The following is a 23,013-nucleotide window of genomic DNA, read 5'->3' as shown; positions in this document are numbered from 1 at the left end:
AAAAGCAAAGTGGCCTTGGGATGATTTAGTATGGAAATCCACAAGATCCCCAGGCTACATATTTTCAAGTAGAGGAGACAGATTATAAACAAAAAAGCAATAATAATAATAGTTACTAGTGAGGTACATATTAGGAAGGAATTAGACTGCTGTAATAGAGAATTAAGGATGTCAATTTTAATAATAATATAATAATAATAGCTAAGGGAGCTTAGATTTTATTCTAAGTACAACCAGAATCTATTGAAAGGTTTTAAACAGTGGAAGTGACCTGATTGCGTTTTTAAACATCATGGGCTGAGCAGCCCAAATGGTCCTATTAAAAAGTAAGTCACATCAAGTCACTAAAACATTCCAATAGCTTTCCTTGTCCCCCACCAACCCAAAACAAAGCCAAAGTCTTCATTGTAGTCTACAAGGCCCTACATAATCTGACCTCCATCATGTACCATTCTCCATCGCCCTCCCGCCCTCCTTCTTCTGTTCCAGCCACAACGGAACAGAACAGCTATTCCTCAAACATACCAAACATGATCCTGCCTCAGGGCCCTTGCATTTTCTTTTTCCTCTGCTTAGAATACTTGCCCAGATATTAACATACCTGCCCTCTACTGTCTTTTGGGTTTCTGTTTCAATGTAAGCTAATCAGAGATAGCACCCTTGACAGCCCTATATAATACTATAGCCAGAAGTCCCTAACTTTTCTATTGTTTCCTATTTCCTTCACCCTGCTATAATTTTCTGGATCACATATGTTGCCTTTAACATTTTCCATATTATTTATTTTCCCACTGTATGTAAAGCCCAAGGACTTTTTTTCACTGCTATATCCCAAGAACCTAAAATAAATCTGGCATGTGGTAAGCGTACAATAAATATTTGTTGAATTAATGAATGGAGAATAATGAATGCATGATGAATGGCTTCTCTGGGAGAAATACCTTGAAGGGGGGCAAGAGCAGAAAGAGGAATATCAGACGGGAGACTCTTCAAGTTGAGTGTTGATAGAGTCTTGGACTAGGCTAGAGCCAACAGAAATGAAAATTAGTCATTTGGTTTGAGATACATTTTTGGAAGGAGGATGAACAGAATATGCAGGTGGACTGGAATATGGAAGAGAGGGGCTGTGGTAAATAGCCTCCAAGATGGCCCCAATGGTCCTTGCCTTTTGGCATTTGTGCCTTTTTGTGGTCCCCTCCCACACTGAACGATGCAGATCTGGGTAATCAGTATATATTGCAGAAGTGATTGTGTGTGACTTCCATGGTGAGGCCATAAATGGCATGGACACTTCTGCCCTGCTCTCTTGGACAGCTTATTTTGGGAGAGGCCAGCCGCCATGTCATGAAGACACTCAAGAAGCCCTGTGAAGAGGAAGCAAGTCCTGCCAACAACAGCCAGCACCAACTTTCCAGCCAAGGGATTGAGCCATCTCACAGTGGATCCTCCAGCCCCCACCAAGCCTTCATATGACCAAACCAATACCAACATGTAACTGTGACCTCATGTGAGTCCCCAAGCCAGAATACCCATCTCTTGTCTCAGAAATGATGAGAAATAATAAATATATGTGCTCACACATATTACCATCTAATTTTCTACATTATATGTTTATTTCCCCACTGTATATAAGATCCAAGGACTGTTTTTTTTTTCACTGCTATATTCCAAGAACCTAGAACAAATCTGGCATATGGTAAGTATACGATAAATATCTGTTGAATTAATTAATGGGAAAAAATAAATGAATGATGAATGGCTGCTCTGGAAAAAATACCTTGAAAAGTGGCAGGAGCGGAAAGAGGAGGATCAGATGGGAGGCTAACAGCCAGCACCACCTTGCCAGCCAAGTGACTGAGCCATCTTGCAGTGGATCCTCCAGCCCCCATCAAGCCCCAACTAAGCCACTAAGTTTCATGGTAATTTCTTACACTGCAATAAATAACTAATACTGGACCAGTGAGAAAAGGAGTCAAGAATAATCTCAGCTTTCTACCTTTAATAACTTAATGGATAGTGGTGCTATTAATCAAGTCAGGAAAGAGAAAGGACAATAATTACACCTATAGTATTACCCAAAGTCATGATAAATTATTTTCCATATGCTCTTGCTAAAATTTATGTAGTCATTCAACTCATTTTATTGAGTATCTACCATGAAACCGGCAATATGGAAGAACCTTCTGATATAGAACTGAATATAATTTAGTCACTGCCCTCAAGTAATAAGTCTGGAGAATCAAGAATCTGAAAAATGATTGTAGCTTTTGTTCAAAATTTTCTCTCAGCCATTTAAAGGGAAAATTATGAAGATTGTATAGTGGTGAGAGACTGGGATAGCAGTCCACAAAAACTTAGGAAGCCCTTCCATAGCACAGAGTCAATGCTGAGGAACAGCTGCCCAGCCAGGGGCTACATTTTCCAACCCACCCTTGCATCTAGGTGTGGCCACATGGTGCATTTGGACAATGGGTGATAAACTAGTATGAGAATAAGAACAGAAGTAATGTGTGTTTCTTCTAGGCTGAGGATATCAGAAAACAGACATATCATCTCTACACTGCTTATTTCTCTTTCTACAGATTCAGTACAGGTAATCATGTGGCTCTAGGCAATGCCAGAGTCACAAAAGGGAAGGAAACTGAGTCCCCATCCCATTTGGTAGACAAGAGTCTTTGCCCACCAGGGACATCCTCATTGGACTATTGTGTGAGTGAGAAATAACATTCTATTGTTTTTAAGGCAATAAAAATTGCCTACATTTCAGGTTTATTTCTTACAACCACCCACATTTTCTTAAGCAGTAGCGAAAGAAACATAAACAATAGTTTAATGCCAAATCAAAAATGTCAAATGCAAAATTATTTTATGCTATTACAGTATAAAATTATGTCCACTTTGGGGCAAGGACTTAGAAAAATGCAGAAATAAACATGTAAAGTTATTAAGTAGGAATGATTATAGATACATTTTTATCTTATTAAATTTCAGTTATTTTTGAAAAGGTAATATACATTCTGTTTAAGAAGGTTAAAGTGAGTAATTACACTTGAATAAAGTTTCAACCTGAAATACTTTAGTTATAATTGGAGAATTAACCGAAGATTAAATTCTAGATATCTGGAAATTTTACCTATGTGAGATCTGCTCATTAACCAATCAATACCAGAGAGAAGAGGTATTGCTGGACATGGTCCTATCATCTGGGGGATAAGTACTGGAGGAGATGGGAAAGAGAGGGTGATGGGGCTTCTGAGGTAAGACATGGAAAATCGTGAAGATATTTGTGTCCCTTACGGACACTCACCAAATGGTGACCTAGGCAGAGGAGGATTTTAATAACAGGATGACCAGTTCTGTGGATGTCAATGAGTGGCTTTCCCCCAGCCATTCCTGTCATTGTCCAATGGGCTCATGAGCCAAGTGGCTGTTATGGTTTAGATATTTGTCTCCTCCAAACCTCATATTGAAATGTAATCCTCAGTGTTAGCGGTGGGGCCCAGTGAGAGGTGTTTGGATCATGGGGGCGAGTCCCTCATGAATGGTTTAGCACCATGCCCTTGATGATAAATGTGTTCTCGCTCTGAGTTTACATGAGATCTGCTTGTTTAAAAGTATGTGGCACCTTCTCTTTTCTCTTGCTCCCACTCTTGCTGTGTGATATGCCTGCTCCCACTTTGTCATCCGCCATGTGTAAAAGCTCCTGAGGCCTCACCAGAAGCCAAGGAGATGCCGGCACCAGGCTTGTACAGCCTTCAGAACCATGAGCTAAGGAAACTTCTTTTCTTTGTAAATTACCCAGCCTCAGGTATTTCTTTATAGCAATGCAAGAATGCTGTAATACCATGGCCGTGATGGCAGGGATGAAGGCTATGCATGGGCTCAACAACATGGACATTCACTCACCAAGGCTGACCTGGCTATGGCCACTGCAGAGTGCCTACTCTACCAGCAGCAGGGACCAACACTGAGTCTCCTTATGGTACCATTCCCCAAATGATCAGCCAGCTACCTGGTGGTAGATTGGTTAATTTGGGCCACTTCCATCACGGAAGATGCAGCACTTTGTACTTACTAGAATAGACACAAAGAAGAGGAGATATGAAGACAGATGCAAAGATTGGAGTGATGCAGCCACACCCGGGAAGCCAAGGAATGTATTCTGCTGCCAGAAGCTGGAAGAAGCAGGGAACAGATTCTCCCTAGAGCATCTGCGAGTGTGGCCATGCCAATACCTTGATTTTGACTTCTGGCCTCCAGAACTGTGAGAGAATAAATTTCTGTGATTTTAAACCACCAAATATGTGGTAATTTGTTATGGGAGTCCTAGGAAATGAATACAAAGTTTGTATTAGCTTCACAAGGCTGCTATAACAAATTGCCATAAACTTGGTGGCTAAAAGCAATTAAAATTTATTCCCTTATAGTTCTGGAGGCCAGAAGTTCAAAATCAAGGTGTCAGTGGGGGTCTGCCTCATCGAAAGGCTCTAGGGGAGGATCCTCCCTTGCCTCTTCCAGTTTCTGTTGCCTCCACATATTTCCGAGCTTGTGTTCACATCATTCCAGTCTCTGCCTCTGTTTTCACGTCTTCTTCTCTGCGTGTCTATGTCTTCTCTTCTGTTCACCCTCTCTCTACCAATTAGCTCAGGATAAATGCCATCAGAAAAGGTATGGCTTTCAAGATCTAGTCATTGATAAAAAGAAATATAACTTTTGGAAGCCCTTTTGTATAAAGAAAAAGCACTCAACTTGAAGTTAAAAGGCATAGGTATGAGTCTTGACTCTATCCCCTGACATAGGATCAATCATTTAACTTCTCTGAGGCTCTGCATCTTTATCTGAAAAGCCAAGAAAGAAGAGGGTTGTTAAAATCCACCGAAGATCAGATTCTATAAACAAAAACTCTTTGTTAAATTAACCATGACACAAATTATTCTATTGTCTTCCCCAAATCCCACAACCCCCTCCAACATTTAAAATTCATCTTTAGATAGCAGATTATCCCTTAAAGTACCATTTTACTCTCTGAAAAAGTCCTAGAAATACTACCCTCTGTCAATGCAGCAGACCGCTACCTTGCAAGGAAAAGATGGTCTACTTACATAATTATCCTTAGTTATGTTTACAGCATTGAAGCAGGCAATATCTGACTTTCATTCCTGAGTGAAATCCAGACCACAGCCCAGGGAGGACCAAGCCAAGGCATTCTGTTGCTCCCCACTGAACGTCCCACACCATAGGGTCTGGCTTTGGCTGGAAGAAGGGCAACCTCACCCAGTCCTCCAGAAGGTGCACACACCCAAGTGGATGCTACTGCCATTAAGGGGCATTTCCTTCAACTCCCACGCAGAAAAGGGGGCAAAGTGGACCCTAGTCCACTGTCACTCACACACATGTACAGATCCCAGGGTCCACACAGATACAGATCCCAGGGTCCACATCTATCACATATATGAACATTATCACACAGACCCCTGCAGACACATCTGTGAGGCATATGCATTCCCAAACACACAGACAGACTCATGATAAATTTGTTCCTACCCAGCCATGACTTCTAAATGCTTGGGGAAACCAAGACATAGTAGAAAGGAGTGTGCAATTATCATTTCCCATGATGCCGTTACTTAAGAACTCTTTGTGTCCGTCCTTCTAATGGCACCAATGCCTCCCATCAAGCCTTAAACCTCACCTAAATTATGTCATTGGGCTTTTTCATCCATAAATGAGCATACCAGGTGCCAAGGGAATCAATATGCCCTTTCACATGCCTTAGACCAGTGTCCAAAGAAAGATAAAATGTTATTCTATAAAAGCTTTCTCCCAGCATTTCTATTTCTTTACATTTTGTGCCATATACAACTATGGTTTTTTAATGATCTTATTTCTGACAGCTGTTTTTCTTCAGAACATCAACAGCTTCTTTCCTAAATTGGTTTTAGTATGAGTTCCATTTCTAATTAGCTCGTCCTAGAGAGCAGCGAGGTAATATTTAAACCCTCAGGCTAAAATTTCGGAGTAGGTGCAGAATGTTGACTCTAAATGAGATTTTCCTGTGACATAACACGCATGAAAGCAGGATTTCTTTCATGTGTGAAATGTCTTAAATCAGACTTACCCTTTGTGATTCTCTTTTAGCTTTAAATGTCATTTAAGAAAAAAAAGAAGAGAAAATTAAGCATGACATTCCCCAATATCCTCTGCTCACTGTGTTATAATCCCTATCACTCCCCAAGTGAATTGGAGAGAGTGAAGACACAATGAACAGAAACTTCCCTGATGCTTCACAGAGGAAGTGTTCTCCGGGACCACACAGCCTCCACCATGTCCATCTACGAAGGGCTGTGGCAAGCCATATACACAAAAGATGCCTGTTTCCTGTCTTCTCGGTTAAAAACAAGAACAAAACACTGGAAGGAACCCCAAAGCCAAGCTGCCATGGGTTGCAGAGTGCCAGCCCTTAAGTAGTGTTGTCCATGGGTAAACAGGAGATGGATAAGGGCAATTTCAAGAAATAACAAACTCGAGGCATGAATGTGGTTATCCAAACATCAAGGGACTCCTTCATTTGCATTTGGATAATTGTGCAGTTATATGATTTGTTACATGGAGACCAGATGGAAGTAAGAGAGCTCATCCTCAACTTCCTGTACCTCTGGAAGTCTTTACACACATGCTGGAGAGATAGATGAGAGTTCATTAGCATCAAACCACCATGGATTTCATAATCAATTCCTAATATCTGAATAAATGCAGAAAAGTCAAAGGCATCTAGAAGTGTGGCCCAAGTTCTGTTCTTCAATCGGCCCACCCATTATCCCTATGTATCTCGATTTTGTTATCTAAAAGATCACATGATGGAGGATGTAAGCAAGTAACACAGCCAAGACCCAGTTTACAGTGTCTAGTACCTAACAGACTCTTGACACGTTTCACTTGCCCTTGAGTCAATCTTTCCATGTCACTGAATATTCTTCCACAACACGATTTTAATGGATATAGTCGTCCATTGTTTAAATGTACCATTATTGACCAATGTAAAAATGTTCTTTTACCTCAAATTTTTATATGTAAAACAAAAACATGTTTGAGGACTAAACCCACACTGTAGTATAAATTAAACTGGATGTAGGCCAGGCATGGTGAGTCACACCTATAGTCCCAGCACTTTGGGAAACCAAGACAGGAGGATGGCTTGAAGCCAAGAGCTCAAAAGCAGCCTGGGCAATACAGCAAGACCTCATCTCTACAAAAAAATAAGAAAAATTAGCTGGCCATGGTGGCGTGCACCTGTAGTCCCAGCTTCTTGGGAGGCTGAGGTGGGAGGATCCACTGAGCCCAGGAGTTTAAGGCTGCAGTGAGCTTGGATAATGACTGCACTCCAGCCTGGATGACAGAACAAGAACCTGTTTCAAAAAAGAAAAAAGAAAAAAAAAACCTAACAACTAAAAACTGGATGTAGTTTGCTAATAACTAAACAGCAAATTAATTGTAACATGCTTACATATCAACGATGTCTTTCTTCTTTAATCATAAACCTGCTCACTAAGAAGCTGCTGAAGTCCATGGTAGTGACAGGTACATGTCTGCATCCTTGTCCTGACCTGCATCTTCTTTGATTGTCCCCATCTGTGTCTCTGACTGGCACTGCCGAACCTGCTTGCTACCTGATCAATGTTGTACTGAACCGGACTGCTAACTGATCAATGTTGTTGAGCTCACTGCACAAAGCTGTTCTTACAAGGTAGATTTCTGCCTGGAATAGTCATACTTACACTGTTTATATTCCTTACTCCTGACCCATCCAACGCAGCACAAGTTCTATTTATTGCCATAGAAACATAGGTCATTTGGAAACACCTCCTTCATTTCTATGGAATGTTCAAACATTTCTGACATTTTGGACTCTGTTCTAGCCTCTTGTTAAATATATCCAGAAAAGAGACAAAGCTTTATGGGGGGGCTATATGCACACATATGCTATAGAATAAACTATCTAAATGCTTTAAAATACTTTCCATCTGGCACTGCACCTTAATAGGTAGACAGAAATTAAGTATGTGTATATCTATCTGTATAGATACGTATAAATATATATCCCCAAAACAAAAACTCATTCTCTTACTTATACATAGGTAGAATATAGGTGAATATACATATACATTTATAGGTAGAACAAAAAAAACCCCTCAGCCTCTTTAGGGCCATGTGTTTTCTCTGAGTAATTGTCACAATTAATTAAAATACCTGTGTATGCCTTTTTAGATAAATTCCATCAGACCAGTTTCTGTCTGGTTGGAAAATAATAACTGCCTATTTGCTAAGTGCCCCTGCCCCCATACTATGTTCCAGTGAACTAAAGACCTCTGGCAATCATAGATTTACAGCTCAGCAAGATTAAACAATTTATTGTTATTTATGACATCCAAGCTGGATCTTCTGTATTATATTCCACATTAGCATCTATCACTTTACATTTGGGAGATCCTGTCCAAAAAAAGATTATGCCTTCTAACCAAACATTCAGCAGGGCTGCAGGAACAGGCCCCCTGAACAAACATCCTGCCAAAGTACTTTAAAGCACCGTGAGCTCCCACAGCTGTGCATTTTCAGACGACTCAGCAGATTAGCGTGGAGTCTCTTAGCCTCTGCTTGGTCTGTTCCTTTCAGTAATCTCTCACATGGCCCAGTCCATTCGGTTTGAAAATCCTCATGAAATGAGCAGATTAAGATCTGGCTTCAGTAGAGGGCCATGGGGTAGGCATGGAGGGGAGAGGGTTTGCTCTTAACACAGCCTGAGCCTCAGAAAGATTTCAGATGGAAAAGCATGGCACTGACTCAGCTCATGCTTAACAGGAAATAATGCACAGACCACACCAAAAAAGCCCTTTATGTTGTGTGAAAGTCTATGCCGGAGCAGCTGCTGCCACCTCATGTACTGTGATAGAGTGTGCATGTGTGTGTTTGTGCATGAGTGTGAGTACGCACACAAATGTGTGCTGGGAGGGAGAGGAGCTCACACCTTCAACAGTCGCCACCTCAGCCTTAGCTAGCAGCATGGAGAAATGCCAAAAGTCAAGAGGAAGCTGCACCAAAGCAACTGTGATCACCACATCAGCAGGCGCTTTCTGGTTAGTAAAGCTACTGGGACTGAAAAACACACACGGTCTTGTCCTTCTTTTATTTTAATCAGAGCAAAATATTTTTATAATAATTGTGTTGTATGAATAAATAATTCATAATGCTGTAACCCATTATCACATTCAATCCTCCCAACAACCCTAGAAGATATGTAGACAAGTATTATTACTTTCCCTATTTTTACAAATGAGGAAATAAACCCCAGGAGGCTAGGCAACTTCCCCACGGTCATAGAAGTTGCAAACAGTAGTATCATGATTCAAATCCAAAGCTTCTCCTTTTGTCTTTATCATTTTAATTTTGAAGGTAATGCATATGCATGTATGATCTTTTAAATCCAGAGATGTATATGGAATAGATAGGAAAAGGGACTCTCCTTCCCCATTATACAGCCCCTCCACCCAAGCTATATACACTGTTGACTAGAGTATGTCCTTTCAATCCTATTTTCTATGCCTACATTATATACAGAAAAGCAGGATTACGTTACACACAATATTCCAGTCATTGCTGTTTTTCACCAACAAGCTATCATTCACATCTTTTTCATACTATATATAAATTTATATCCTTTATTTTAGTGGTGTATATTGTGCAGTTGTGTCATAAATTATGTACCTGTTCTCTGTTGAACATATAGATTTTTTTCTGAGTTTTTCCTTAGCAAAATGCTGCAGTGAGTACCCTTGTACACAAATGTTTGTATATTTGTTCTAGAAAAATCTACAGTAAAGATTCTTAGATTAAGAGATTCCCAGGTTATTAGAAAACTACTCTATTAATTTAGATATATATTTCCAAATTGCCTGACCAAAAAGTTATGTCAATTTAACTTCTATGAACAGTATACAAACATGACAATTTTCCATCACCTACACCAACTCTGGGTAATTTCATCTTTTTTACAAGTTGATGGATTGTTTTAATTTATATTTCTCTGGTTATTAATAAGGTTGGCCACCTGTTCATGTGTTATTATTGATGATATTTGTATTGAATTGTTTGAATTTTCTTGATTTCAAAAAACTTTTTACATGTCATAGATATTAAATATTTGTTGTAAAACTCTCCTTCCAGTATTTTGTATGTGTTTGGTCAAGTAGAATAAACTCTCATCCTCTGATTTCAGATTCCTTTCTCTTTCCATTAGAAATCCCTAAATGTAAAACTACATATTGATAGCTAAAAACCAGGATGTTTACTAGAGAAAAAGAATACAAAGGCAATAATTAAATATTATATTTATACAAAATACCTACTAGTACAAACTTAAAAAGAGAAAGTAAAAGTCAAATGCTTCTATGACTTCAGACTAAGAAAAAGAACTTTTGAGGTTGAATGTTCCTGAAATTTTTCTTTTCATACAACTACGGACATGACTTCAAAAGTTGATGTTACTAAAAATGTAAGATATGAAAGATATTTGAAGACTCAGAGAAGGTGGATTTTCATTTTAACAAGTCACATATATATTCTAGATATCCTCTTATTCGTAACTAAGAGAGTCAAATCAGATGAAAGAATCTAAAAATTTCCCTTTGACTGTGTTAAGTAGAAGTAGTAGAGGCATATTGGCCAAATCTTGAGTGTTTGCAAATGGACTCTTAAGGCTATAGGCTGGCACAGGTCATTGAAGCCCTAGCTTTTTATCTTCAATTTTAAAATCCCCAAACAATTTATACTAATTTTTCTTGTCCATTATTTCCAAATAATCTTGTTTAAATGTTATTACAGTGCTTGCTCATGTTACTGTTGTCTAACAGAAGGGTATCCGGGGCCTTAAAACTGAGAGGGTTAGGATTAATGATTCCAATACCTATGCTTGGACATCTCCAAAAGTGGGTTCCAACTTCTTGTCCTCAAGTCTGTATAGAAACTAGCAAACTTCCAGAGTTCACAAAAGGCTCAAAGAGAACAGATGCTTTATAGAAAATTCTTAGAGCAAGTTTCACGCATAATGTTGCTGATGTGTGTCTGCCTTTTCAATAAACATCACTATGCTTTATCACAAGATTTAATAAAGCAGCTTAGTTAAAAATGCCATCTGGGTCTCTGGACACATTAAACAAAGCTTAAAATAACCACCCCAGCAACTGGGAGGACCCAGCTGTTCTCATAATCTGTCCCACTCCTTTTACTTCCCCATAAAAAGAGTGAATGAAGACCACAGACTAAAAGCATCCAGAATGAACTGACACAAACAGGGAGATAGATGGAGCCAAGGGCTCCTGTAAGTTTGCTATTGCTCACATAATAGATTTGCTAATTCCACAACCTGTGGATGGTGATTCAGAAAGGGAAGCAGAAAGAGGGAAGAGAGAATCATAGAAGGGCTCATTCAAGTTTTCTAATGTATCACAAACCTGTCCTCCCTAATGTCTGGATCATAGCAGCCCATTCCATTCACCTATTCTGTAGTGAACTCCAATAGAAAATACAAAGCCATCACCACCCAGTTCTTTCTCCCTTCTAGAGATGAGATATTAGCCACCCAATCCCAGATTCTCAGATCCATTCCAGGAAAGAAGCCCTAGGTATTGAAGCACAGCTTTCCCTCCCTCCCTTCTTTCTTCCACCCCAAGATTTGTTCCCCAGATAGTTCTAGTAAATGCAAAACCAAGTATATTCTCATTCCTTAGAGCAACCAGCTTTTCATGGCCAACTGGAATCAAATACAACCTGCACAAACATCTATCTGGAGGACACTCCCAAGGCTCCTACTGAGCCAGCCTTCTGCATACCTCTGCATTTCAGCTTCCTAGTTCACAAGACACTGAGACATTCTTGAATTCTGCAAGGTGCACTGTGTGTTAATATCTTTGCTGCTCATCATGTGGCCAATAAAGGGCATGACTAGTCAACAAATAAATTTTCTCTTGACTAAAACTTGCAACAAAACTGTAAGCTGTTTACCAAGGGGCCCACTACAGGTTATATTCAATACATACAGTCAAATCATAATTATCTGAGATATATTCAGTTGACCATACACCTTTATATTTCAGTAAAAGGTCTTTACATTTCCCAGTGCTATCGATGTTACAAAGTGCTTTCATATGCAGTGCTTCATCTGATTTCCAGGATAATTAAATGATCCTGTCATACCTGATTTTTAGATGAGGAAACAAGTGGTTTCTGGGTATTTCAAGAGGCTAACGCATCTGCCCTCCAACTTGTATGTGAAAACCAAAAACAAAATTCCAAGGCCCCTCAACCATCTGAATGGACTTTGACTCTTTTGGTCAATATATGGCAGAGCTAGGAAAAGAAGGTGAGTCTTCCAGCTGCTGATACAGGGTTTTTTCTGCCATACTCCATTACCTCCAAGGCTAAAGTCAAAAGAGGGTGTGGTTATCACATGAAAAAATCTGGTTTGGATTTCCCAAATGTGTATGTAGTATTTGGTGATTTACCTTAATTTAACCTACAGTTCTTTTGGGTTGTAACAGTCTGACTCCATTTTTGAAAACAAAACAAAATCGATTTTAAATGCTGAATTGTAGATCTTTGCTGTCCAGTACGGTAGCTACTAACCACTTATGGTTATTTGCATTTCTATTTTAATTAATTAAAATTAAGTAAAATGCAAAATTCAGTTCTTCAGTTGCTCTAGCCACATTGTAAGTGTTCAGTAGTCACATATGGCTAGTAGCTGGGACAATGCAGATTATAGAACAGTTCCATCATCAAAGAAACTTCTATTGAACAGTGCTATTATATAATGTCATCTCCAGAGAAAGAAGACTTTAGAAAAAGTCAGAAACGGCCGGGCGCAGTGGCTCACACGTGTAATCCCAGCACTTTGGGAGGCCAAGGCAGGCAGATCCCTTGAGGTCAGGAGTTCAAGACCAGTCTGGCCGACATGGTGAAACCCCGTCTCTAGTAAAAATACAAAAAATTAGCTAGGCATGGTGGTGCATGCCTGTAACCCCAGCTACTCAGGAGGCTGAGTTGGGAGAATCACTGGAACCAAGGAGGCAGAAGTTGTAGTGAGCCAAGATTGTGCCACTGCACTCTAGCCTGGGTGACAGAGCAAGACTCCATCTCAAAAAAGAAAAAAAGAAAAAGAAAAAGTCAGAAACATCTTGAGGCAGGCATAGTGCTGTCATCTGTCCAATATTGAAGATGATTTAAGAATAAGAAAGAAGAAGAGAACAAAGAAGAGAAAAGGAAGTTGCCTTAGGTGTACCCACCCAGAAAAGGACAAAGGCATTCTTGTAGTCATTGTGTTGTATTTTAGCTCTTAAACTTTTTAAGAGATTAGAATAATTTGACACATAGAAGATCTAAACCACTGAAGAGGCTCTGAAGCAGATAAAAGTAGAAAGAAAATAAAAAACTAGTTACAAACTAAGCTTAACCACAATTCGTTTAAACTATACTATTTACTCTTCACATGATTGGTTTTTCTTTTGCTTTATAGTATGACATAGTTTATATCTTTAAAGGGGAATTAAAATATTTCTGGGAATTTTTAAATGTAAGTTCACATAGCCACATAAAAACTACAGAAACAGATAAAACCTATCTTCTCATTTATTCCCTAATCCATTCAAATTAAATATAAAAATCCAAGCAGCCACAATGATATTCAAAAAAGCAAAAGTGAGACAAAACAAAATTCATTTGTCACCTGTGGAGGTAGTTACCTCACCTAATCTTCACTCCAAACACCAGTAATTTTTAAAAGACAGAAATAAACATATGTTCTGCCTTCCCAGAAGGAACTATGTTTCAGGGTAGCCAAATAACCCAGTTGTGAAGAAAATGGTCTGCTTATAGAAAAATGCCAGCTAAAACATGTAGATAGAATTAGAGAATTAGAAATTCACCATTTTGAAACCCCTAATGAAATAATCAACTCAAGCAAGGATCATTAATAAATGCTAAAACAATCAAGTAACTATTGATACAGAATATAACTGAATATACACATGGTACAAAGTTCACGTCACAGACTACTGGCTTGACCCAAGGGGGAATATAGCAGAGGAGATAGGCAGTGATCGCCCTAACCTTGCGATCATCTCACCATCACTAATGATGGGGTGTGAATACACATTATTGCCTATGAAATAGTCTTTAAAAAAAGAAGTTGAACCTGAATCTAACTAAACCTTGCAATGGGCTGAATGTGTATGTCTTCCCAAAATTAATATGTTGACATCCTAACCCCAAAGGTGTTGGTATTACAAGGTGGGGCCTTTAGGGGGTCATTAGATCATAAGGACAGAGCCCTCATGATTGGAATTAGTGCCCTTATAAAAGAGGCCCCAGAGAGCTGGCTAGTCTCTCCCACTATGTGAGGGCCCAGCAAGAAGGCCAATCTATGAACCAGAAAGTTGGTCCTAACCAGATATCAAAACCGCATGCTCCTTGATCTTAAACTTGCTAGTCTCTAGAACTGTGAGAAATAAATTTCTGTTCTTTATAAGTCATCCAGTTTTTGGTATTTTGTTATAGCAGGCCTAAAAGCCTTTAGAACTAACTTCCAGTTAACCAGGAAAAAACAGAGTGAAAAGTTAAATGACACCATAAAAAGCAACCAGAAAATTCCAGAAGGGGAAATATTCTACAGGACCACTGACTAGTTTTTCAACAAGTCAATTTCATTAAATTAATACATAAACAAAGAGTATGGGTATTTTCCAGGTTAAAAAAGTCTTGAGCTAAATAATCAAATGCAATGTGTGTCCCTTGATTAGAAGAAACTAATTTGAACAAACCAGCCACAAAAGATATTTCAGGGAGACCAAGCTGGAAGGATCACTTGAGGCCAGGAGTTTGAGACCAGCCTGGGCAACGTAGTAAGACCTCCATCTCTATAAAAACAATAAATTAGCTGGGCATGGTGGTGTGCACCTATAGTCCTAGCTACTCAGGAAGCTGAGGCAGGAAGATCACTTGAGCCCAGGAGTTTGAGGCTGCAATGAGCTATGATTGTTTCACTGCACTTCAGGCTGTGTGAAAGAGCAAGACTTTGTCTCAAAAAATAAAAGGACATTTCATAATAATTGAGGAAATCTGAATGTGGACTGGGTAATAAATGATATAAAAAAACTATTTTTTATTTTGTTTGAAAAGATGATTTTGTAAGTATACAGGAAAATGTTCTTATTTTTTAGAAATCTGCACTAAAGAATTTAGGGGTAAAATATCATTTTCTTTAATATACTTTCAAACACAAGCAAAAAATAATCATGACACAAATATAGCAAAATGTTTACAATCTATGTTCTATGTTTGCCTATGAGTGCCATTAATCTCATCTCTCTGCTTTTCTGAAAGTTTGAAAATTTCAAAGTTTTATAATAAATTTTTTTACATCCCATAATTTTATAATACATTTTTTAAAGTTTGAAGCAAATCAACAACTATAGCTTCAAAAATATCCTGACCCACAATAAACATTGAACAGGGTATATTTCTCCCATTTCCTAAAAAAGTTGGCCCAGGAAGGAGTTTGAGAGCTGCCATAGCTCTCCCAAGGCTCATTATTCTCCATCACTCCATGGGAAATCCCAAAATAAATTTTTTAAAAAGTTGTTTAAATTTATAATGTTTTTGATTCTATAATAATTTTATAATAAAAAAATTTTATAATGTTTTTGATTTTATATTTTTAATTTATAAAAATTTTTATACATGTTTATGTTTGAAATGTCTATTTCAAACTTTATGAGATATTAAAATATAAGTAATATAGTTCATCATTTTAGAAATGCCATGCTTTTCTTCTCCAGCAATTACATAATCAAAGAGTAACTGTAGTTTTTCCTAGAACATTGCTTTGTAGGCTGGGCATGGTGGTTTATGACATTTTAGGAGGCCAAGGCAGGCAGATCTCTTGAGATCAGGAGTTTGAGACTAGACTGGGCAACACAGAGAAACCCTATGAGTAGTAAAAACACAAAAATCAGCTGTGCGTAGTGGCGTGCACCTATAGCCCCAGCTACTCAGGAGGCTGAGGTGGGAAGATCACCTGAATCTGGGGAGGTCAAGGCTACAGTGAGCCAAGACTGTGCCATTGCACTCCAGCCTGGGCAACAAAGTGAGACCCTGTCTCAAAAAAAAAAATGAAATTTAATTTAAAAAAAGAAAATTGCTTTGTAAAATTAACTTTTTCCATCAAAACCAAGATTTTTCAGATATAGAGAATGCAGCCCACTGGTCAGATTTGTCAGTTCAAAGAGAATAAATTCTAGTTTCCTATTTTTCTAGCCTGCTTATGATTATCCAATAGGATATCAAAAAAGACCAAAGCCTTTGGGATCCAAGTTCAGTATTCCTGAGTCTAACTCAGGATGCCAAATCAGGAGACAAGCACATTCTCATCAATTTTCAATCATTCAAGACCAATTTTGCTTATAATTATCCAGTTCTTTTAGACCACCTTTCTCCTGAAGCCAGCCTTATGGCTATTCACTTCACTTTAGCATAAGCCCCCAAGAAGGTGAACAAAATGAGGAAAAGATTGGTTAAAGTTGGCTGTTTGAAATTCTGAAACATGTCCACCATTCCCTTCACCCATGCCCGCCCCTCTTAGAAGTAGTCCTTTCAGATTATTTAAGAGTCGATGCTTCTATGTGGATTTTGTCATCTGTCCTTTATAACAGCTAGTAGGTTTAATTTGACTCTATTTTAAGCATATATTGACCTATGCTAATGATCTGTTAAAATAAATTCCACTCTTAGAGTTAATAAAGTGTGTTTGTCATGGAAGACCCATTGAAGTAAGAAGCTGAGGAGCCCTTATGGTAAAGTGGGACAAGAAATAATAAGACATAATAATTTTCCCATGCAAATCAACAACCATACCTTCAAAAATATCCTGACCCACAACAAGTATTGGACAGGCCATGTTTCTCTCACTCCCTAAAAAATTGGCTCAGGAAGGAGTATGAGAGCTCCCATAGCTCTCCCAAGGCTCATTATTCTCCATCACTCCACAGGAACAGCCTGTCAGAGAAGAGTGAAAGTCCATTTGTCAACCTCTCTTCAACTCCCTGATTCTAGCCAAACTTCATCAATCCCAAGTGAGGAGCCAGAGAGAAATCAAACCCCATATATCCAGCACCATTGTCTACTGGAGTCAAAAATCACAATTCCACTACCCACCCCAACACCACTGGCCCTGTTTCTCCCAATTGCTTTTTATTGTGTTTTTTAAAAAATCCTCTTTCCCCATCCCTGCAACACCGAGAAGGAGGAATTATAGTAGATAAATATGAAGCATGGAGATCCTTTTAAAATGTTTTTAATAATAAATGAGAAAATGAAAAGGAGAGGGTTGGGAAGGAAGGAGGGAATTCAAATGCCAGGGAATTGTTCAGTTTCGCTTTTAAAGATGTTAACACTCATTTATACATCTGCAAGACACTCCCCTTGCAGAAGAAAAGTTCTATGAGTTCTATGAGTGTGGGTCTGGTTGCATGAATAAGGATAAAATTACTTTTTTAGACGATGTTTCCCACATATCATTCAGAGACCCCTGAAATTAGGTATCCTTCTTGTAGATGTCCTGGAGATGCTGCTGGACCTGGGAAAGAGGAAACTGGGATACGGGTCTATGCCAAAAGGTGCTTCTAGTTATAGGACAGAGAGGAAAGGGGCAGAGGGAGAAAAACCCGAAGTCTGAGAATCTGGATTGCAGAAGACTACCGAGGTCGTGGGAGAAGGGAGAGAAAACAAGGATGAAAAGCGGAAGGGGAAGAGGCATGAAATGTTGTCAAATGTCAAAAGGCATTTGGAGAGAAGTTGGGAATTGCATTAAGAAAACCACTGCAAATCTCATTTCAGACCATTTAGAGATATGCCCCCTGGGAACTGCGAGCTCAGGCTGTTTAGCATCAAACAAATGGATCCACTCCATCCCTACCCTAACTAAATAAAACATTCAGTAATTCCACTGGGTTAAAGAACCAAAATATTAAAAACCTTCAGGGCCTACTCTTGCCAAATATGTCAGGGATCGTGCGTGTGTGTGTGTGTGTGTGTGTGTGTGTGTGTGTGTGTGTGTGTGTGTGTTCTGAGACACCACTACTGTTAAATAGGCAGAGCTAAGACTTAGGGGACTGGCAGATTATTGCAAAAAGGGCACGGGGCAGAGGGACTATGTTGTGAGCCTGCGAAAGAAGTTTGTGTGGGGACTGTGGGCAGTGAACGCGTTGGGAACAATATGGAAAACTGGGAGCTGCCTTGGAATCTACAGGGCCGGGTAAGAGAATGTCCGAAAGAAAAATGAGCAGGTGCGGGATGTGTGCAGAGTCGGAAAAGAGTCCAGGGCGCCCGGAGTGGCTCCAGGAACGACGGACACCCCTCAAGGCTTTTGGGGGCGGTGGGTACTAATAGAACCCAGTGTCCGGGGTGCGCCGGGGAGGCTGCGAGCGCGGCGGGAGTGGGGCGCTGGAGGGTGAGGACGCGGGAGTGAGGAAGCAAAGCCGGGGCCGGGCAGGGGCCTCCCAGCTGGGCCCGGAGGCAGCAGGGGGACAAGGGCTAGGAGAGGGCATGGCGGCGGCGCGGCGGGAAGCGAGGGGCATCCGGACACTCACCCCGTTGGCCAGCGGCAATCAGCACCACGATCTCGATGGCCGTCCTGCTAAAGCACCTGCCGTCGCTGCCCACCACCGTGGTGCAGCCCCGACGGTCGCGCAGGTCGATGGACGACAGCACGCTCTGGATGAAGTTGGGCAGGTAGTTGCGCTGGCCCTCGAAGAGGCCGGTGGGTCGCCGCAGACCCCCGCCGCCAGCCGGCCGCCGGTCCTCGTAGGGCGCGGTGGGCACTGTCAGCACCGGGATGGGGCTCCCCTCCGTGGCGCCTCCTGGCCGGTCCTGCTGCGGCTCCCGGGGCCTGAGGGAATCTGCAGCCTGCCGGGGGCCTCCACCAGCCTGGCCGCGTGCCGGGACTCCACCTCGCGCCCGGGCCCCCTCTCCAGCAGGGCCGCGCCCTGCGCCCTGCGCCCGCCCGCCTGGGGACCGCCCGCCTGGGGACCGCCCGCCCCTCCTCTCCGCGCGGCCGCTCGCTGACTCCCTCGGCGGAGATTGCTTCTGCCTTCCTGTAAAGTTTTCTCCCGCCCACCTTCTCCGCTGCCAGACCGCCCGAGGTGCCCTCAGTTTCTCCCCAAGTTGGACTCACTTTCGGGGTGTCCCAAAAGCCTGATTCCAGGGCCTGCTAGCCCGACCCCGGTGACGCCTGCACCCGCGCCTGGCCCCAGCCTTCACGCCCGATCGCCGCCCTCCGGGGCACACCCTCCGCCAGAAAACAGCCGGCGGGCGGCGAGACTTTGGGCAGAGTCCGGGTTCCTCTCCGGCGCCAGGCCCGTCTCCCTGTCTCCCTGGGAGTGCGCAGCCTACACGCACCTGTTTCTCTTTAGAACAAGGACGGGGAGGGATTTGGGAGGGGGCTGAAACCTTTTGCCATCAGCGAACAGCCTCAGCCAAAAATAACCCTGGAAAGGCGAGCTAAGAATGGTTATCTCCTGCCAGCGCTGAAATCGGAGGCTGGGCGCTGCGTGTGGGGTGTGTGTGTGTGTGTATGTGTGTGTGTACCCTCCCACCCCGACCATTTGTTGAAGGGAATCACCACTGTCAGACTTCAATCCAACAGGACCCACTCGAGCCATCCACACTTGCCCCAGCCTCCTCCAAAACAGCACACTTTCCGGTATGGACAATTCTTTTTTTTTTTTTTTCACTTGTTTGTTTGTTGTGGTGGTTGCAACAGCAGCAACACAGACGACACATATTTCCCTATTCTTCTCGCCCTTCTCACCCTCCCTACCCAGCTCCTGCCTTAGAAACAGGCTTTCCTACACTGTATCTGTCCACACTGTCTGAACTCTTCCCTGAATTAATCGTTTTCAATAGGAGGGGGCTAAATCCCTTATTAATGCCCTACCAGGAGTGAATTAATAAAGCCAAGTTAAAGGAGAACTGGGTACCACATACTGTGCTAGTTTCCTTTGCATGTATCCTTTCATTCTGCTGGAGCTAAAGATGTTCTGCCTCCTCTCCATAAAACGCACCCAAACTCCAAAACCAGGAAATTCTCCATAGAAAATAGGAGTGAAGAGAGAAAAGACTAACAGGATAAAACCCAAAGCAGGAAGAAAGTTCTGTCTCCCATTTCTCTCAAGGAATTTTTGGACCCACCAAGGCTATTGTCCTGAAATATCCTGCTGCTTCTCCTTCCCCAAATATTGTCCACTTCCTGAGAGTAAGGCTGACTTGCCGCAGGCTTATAAAGTGTTTGGTCACAGTAAGACAACTGTGAGTAATAACACACATTGTATAGTGTTTTGCAATTGATAAAAGGCTTTGCATCTGTTTTTTCTTTGGAGGCTGAAGAAAAGAAGAATGGTATCCATGCAGTTCCCATTTTACAGATGAAAACAAGAGGACTTTTTCTGTGAAGTCAAGAAAGTGGTTACAATGGTACTTTCCGCCTGTCCGAATTATGTATTGCCCCTCCCCTTTCTATTAATAACATTGAAGTGTGATGGGACAACCACTGAAGCCGTCAGTTGAAACCTGCTGGGACTTTTTAGCCATTCTCTTCAACATAAAGAATGGGTGTTTTTGGAGGGGGTGAGAGGAATGGTGAAATGTTGTCAAAGAGTACAATGTTTTAGTTGAGACAGGAAGAATACATTTTGTTGAGATCTACAGCACAGCATGGTGACTGTAGTTAACAATGAAGTATTGTGTATTTCAAAATTGCTAAGACAATAAATTTCAAATGTTCTCACTACAAAAAAGATAGGTTTTGAGGTGATGAATCTATTAATTCTCTGGATTTAATTATTCCACAATGTACACATATATCATAACATCACATTATACCTCCGTAAATACCTAGAATTTTAATTTGTCAATTAACATTTTTTTAAAAGAATAGTGTGGCCAGTCGGAGAGGTAGGTTTTTTTTTTTTTTTTCCTCTAGTCTCTACTCAGTCTCCAAGATCCTATTCCCCATAAAGTTCCTGTCACCCAGGTGGAGTGCAGTGGCACAATCATGGCTCACTGCACCCTCTCCCTCTTGGGCTCAAGCGATCCTCCCGCCTACAGGTACATGCCACCACGCCCAGCTAATTTTTGTAGTTTTTGTAGACATGGGGTTTCACCATGTTGCCTAGGCTGGTCTCAAACTCCTCAGCTCCATCAATCTGCCCACTTTAGCCTCCCACAGTGCTGGGATTACAGGTGGGAGCCACCAAGCCCAACCCATAAAGTTCCTAACTTTTTATCTCCCTGGGAGTGCACAGCCTACACACACCAGTTTCTCTTTAGAACATACTTAAGAGTCTTGGCTTAGCATCCAACAGACAGAACTTTAACACTTCTATGGATCTGTGCACCTGTCTATGGTGTGGGGTTTTTAAGATCTCTTTCTAATGACACTTCATTTTGCAAAGCAGGACAGTTTCATTCCCAGAAGAGCAGGTATGGTAAATCCTTTGTTCCAGTAACGAAGACAATGATCCAAACCCTAAGCCTCAGAGAAGCCCAGAAACCCTCCAGGCCTCCATCTCTCTGCTCCTAGCACCTGCCTCTCTCTTGACATCAACATCATTCTCCCCTCTCACAGCCCAGCTCCTTCCACAGACCCAGGGATTAGGCACCAGCACCTCAGACTAGATTTTAGAGAATTACCATTCAAGAGGCAATCCTCTTCCCTTGGTTCCCATTTCAAGGTTCTCAAAGACTGGAACAGGGCTAGTTTGAGGCAATGTGCCCTACCACATAGCCAGAAAGAACCTTACGGTGAAAAGGAAAACAATTCTTCCAAAGTAAGGGGGTGCTGATCCCCAGAGGGAGGACAGATGGGCAACCAAACAGTAACCGGGCCACCACGTGCTTCACACTCACTGATCAAGGATTTCTAAAACCACTTTTCTTTTCTCTGAATTTACATAGGACTTTGTATCACTCATAAAGGAATGTCTTATAGGCTGATAACACCTTTCTATTCATGCTTATACTTAACATTTAGGCTAGGATAATTTCCTAACCTCAGTGTCCTCACTATAAGATGGGAATTATTATAATCCCTACCTCATAAATTGTTGGGAGGATTAAAATACTTAGTAAAGTGCCTGACTAACAGAAAGGCATTCAATAAATGTTAGCTATTCATGGTGTCATCATCATTATATTTACCATTATTACTAATCTCCTGTATTGCAAGAATTACAGTTTATATTTTTGTAGACCATCACTGTAGCTAAAGGGTCTTTGGGCCATAGGTGATATTCCATAAAGGTTGGTTAAATTGATCTGTGGTTTTTGACTATGGAAACTCAGAACTCCCTCAAAATGTACAAAACAGATTTACCTGCTAAATAAATCTCTTCAAAGCTGACCCCAGGTTTAATTGAATTAATTCCAATGAATTTGTCACAATGATGGAGAAAGGAAACTTAGAGGGCCCCACAGTTGTTTGCTGGTAAAATGAGAAGTTTGGATTAGATCAATGTTTCCCAAAATATTTTCCTCAGAATGTTAGTGCCCCTCGAATCCTGCACAAAGCAAGAGTTTCATGACCAAGTAGCTTTTAAAACTCCTGTACACTCTACTCCCATTCTTCACAATGCACACTTTCATATTAAAAGTTCTGAGAGGTCCTCAACAGAAGACATCACTTAACTTTTTTTTTTTTTTTAAGACAGATTCTCACTCTGCCACCCAGGCTGGAGTACAGTGGCCACCACTCCTGGCCTAAAAGTTTTTTAACCTGGTGCTTCCCAATCTAAACTCACAGTGACCAGTTTTCTTAATGAAAGAGAATCAGACTAGCTTGTAACCATAGCTGGTGACACTCCCCTGCCCCATTCCTTGTATGTCCTCAGTGGACTAGGTAAGGAATAAATAAAT

General features: G+C 41.1%; 1 protein-coding gene and 1 long non-coding RNA gene across 4 annotated transcripts in view; one reads left to right on the top strand and one right to left on the bottom strand.

Moving 5' to 3' along the window:
- Positions 1 to 23,013, bottom strand: part of LOC747774 (meteorin-like protein) — a 79,768-nt gene that overhangs the window by 42,865 nt on the left and 13,890 nt on the right. Inside the window, exon 1 of one of the 3 annotated variants that reach the window (XM_024353589.3) lies at positions 18,693 to 19,067. The exons of 1 other annotated variant lie outside the window; for it this stretch is intronic. The gene's annotated coding sequence lies outside the window, so the exon portion shown is untranslated. Of the gene's footprint in view, positions 1 to 7,504; positions 7,754 to 18,692; positions 19,068 to 23,013 lie in introns of those variants that run through there. One more of the 3 variants, XM_063806565.1, reaches the window with a different exon arrangement.
- LOC134809516 (uncharacterized) lies at positions 18,142 to 20,878 on the top strand. Its single transcript, XR_010155444.1, has 3 exons — positions 18,142 to 18,358; positions 19,748 to 19,804; positions 20,481 to 20,878. It is a non-coding gene; the product is annotated as an uncharacterized LOC134809516 (long non-coding RNA).

This window comes from Pan troglodytes, chromosome 2 (assembly GCF_028858775.2).
Source record: "Pan troglodytes isolate AG18354 chromosome 2, NHGRI_mPanTro3-v2.0_pri, whole genome shotgun sequence".
Classification (NCBI taxonomy): domain Eukaryota; kingdom Metazoa; phylum Chordata; class Mammalia; order Primates; family Hominidae; genus Pan; species Pan troglodytes.
Note: the sequence above shows the minus strand (reverse complement) of the source record. Positions and strands in the feature narration are given on the sequence as shown.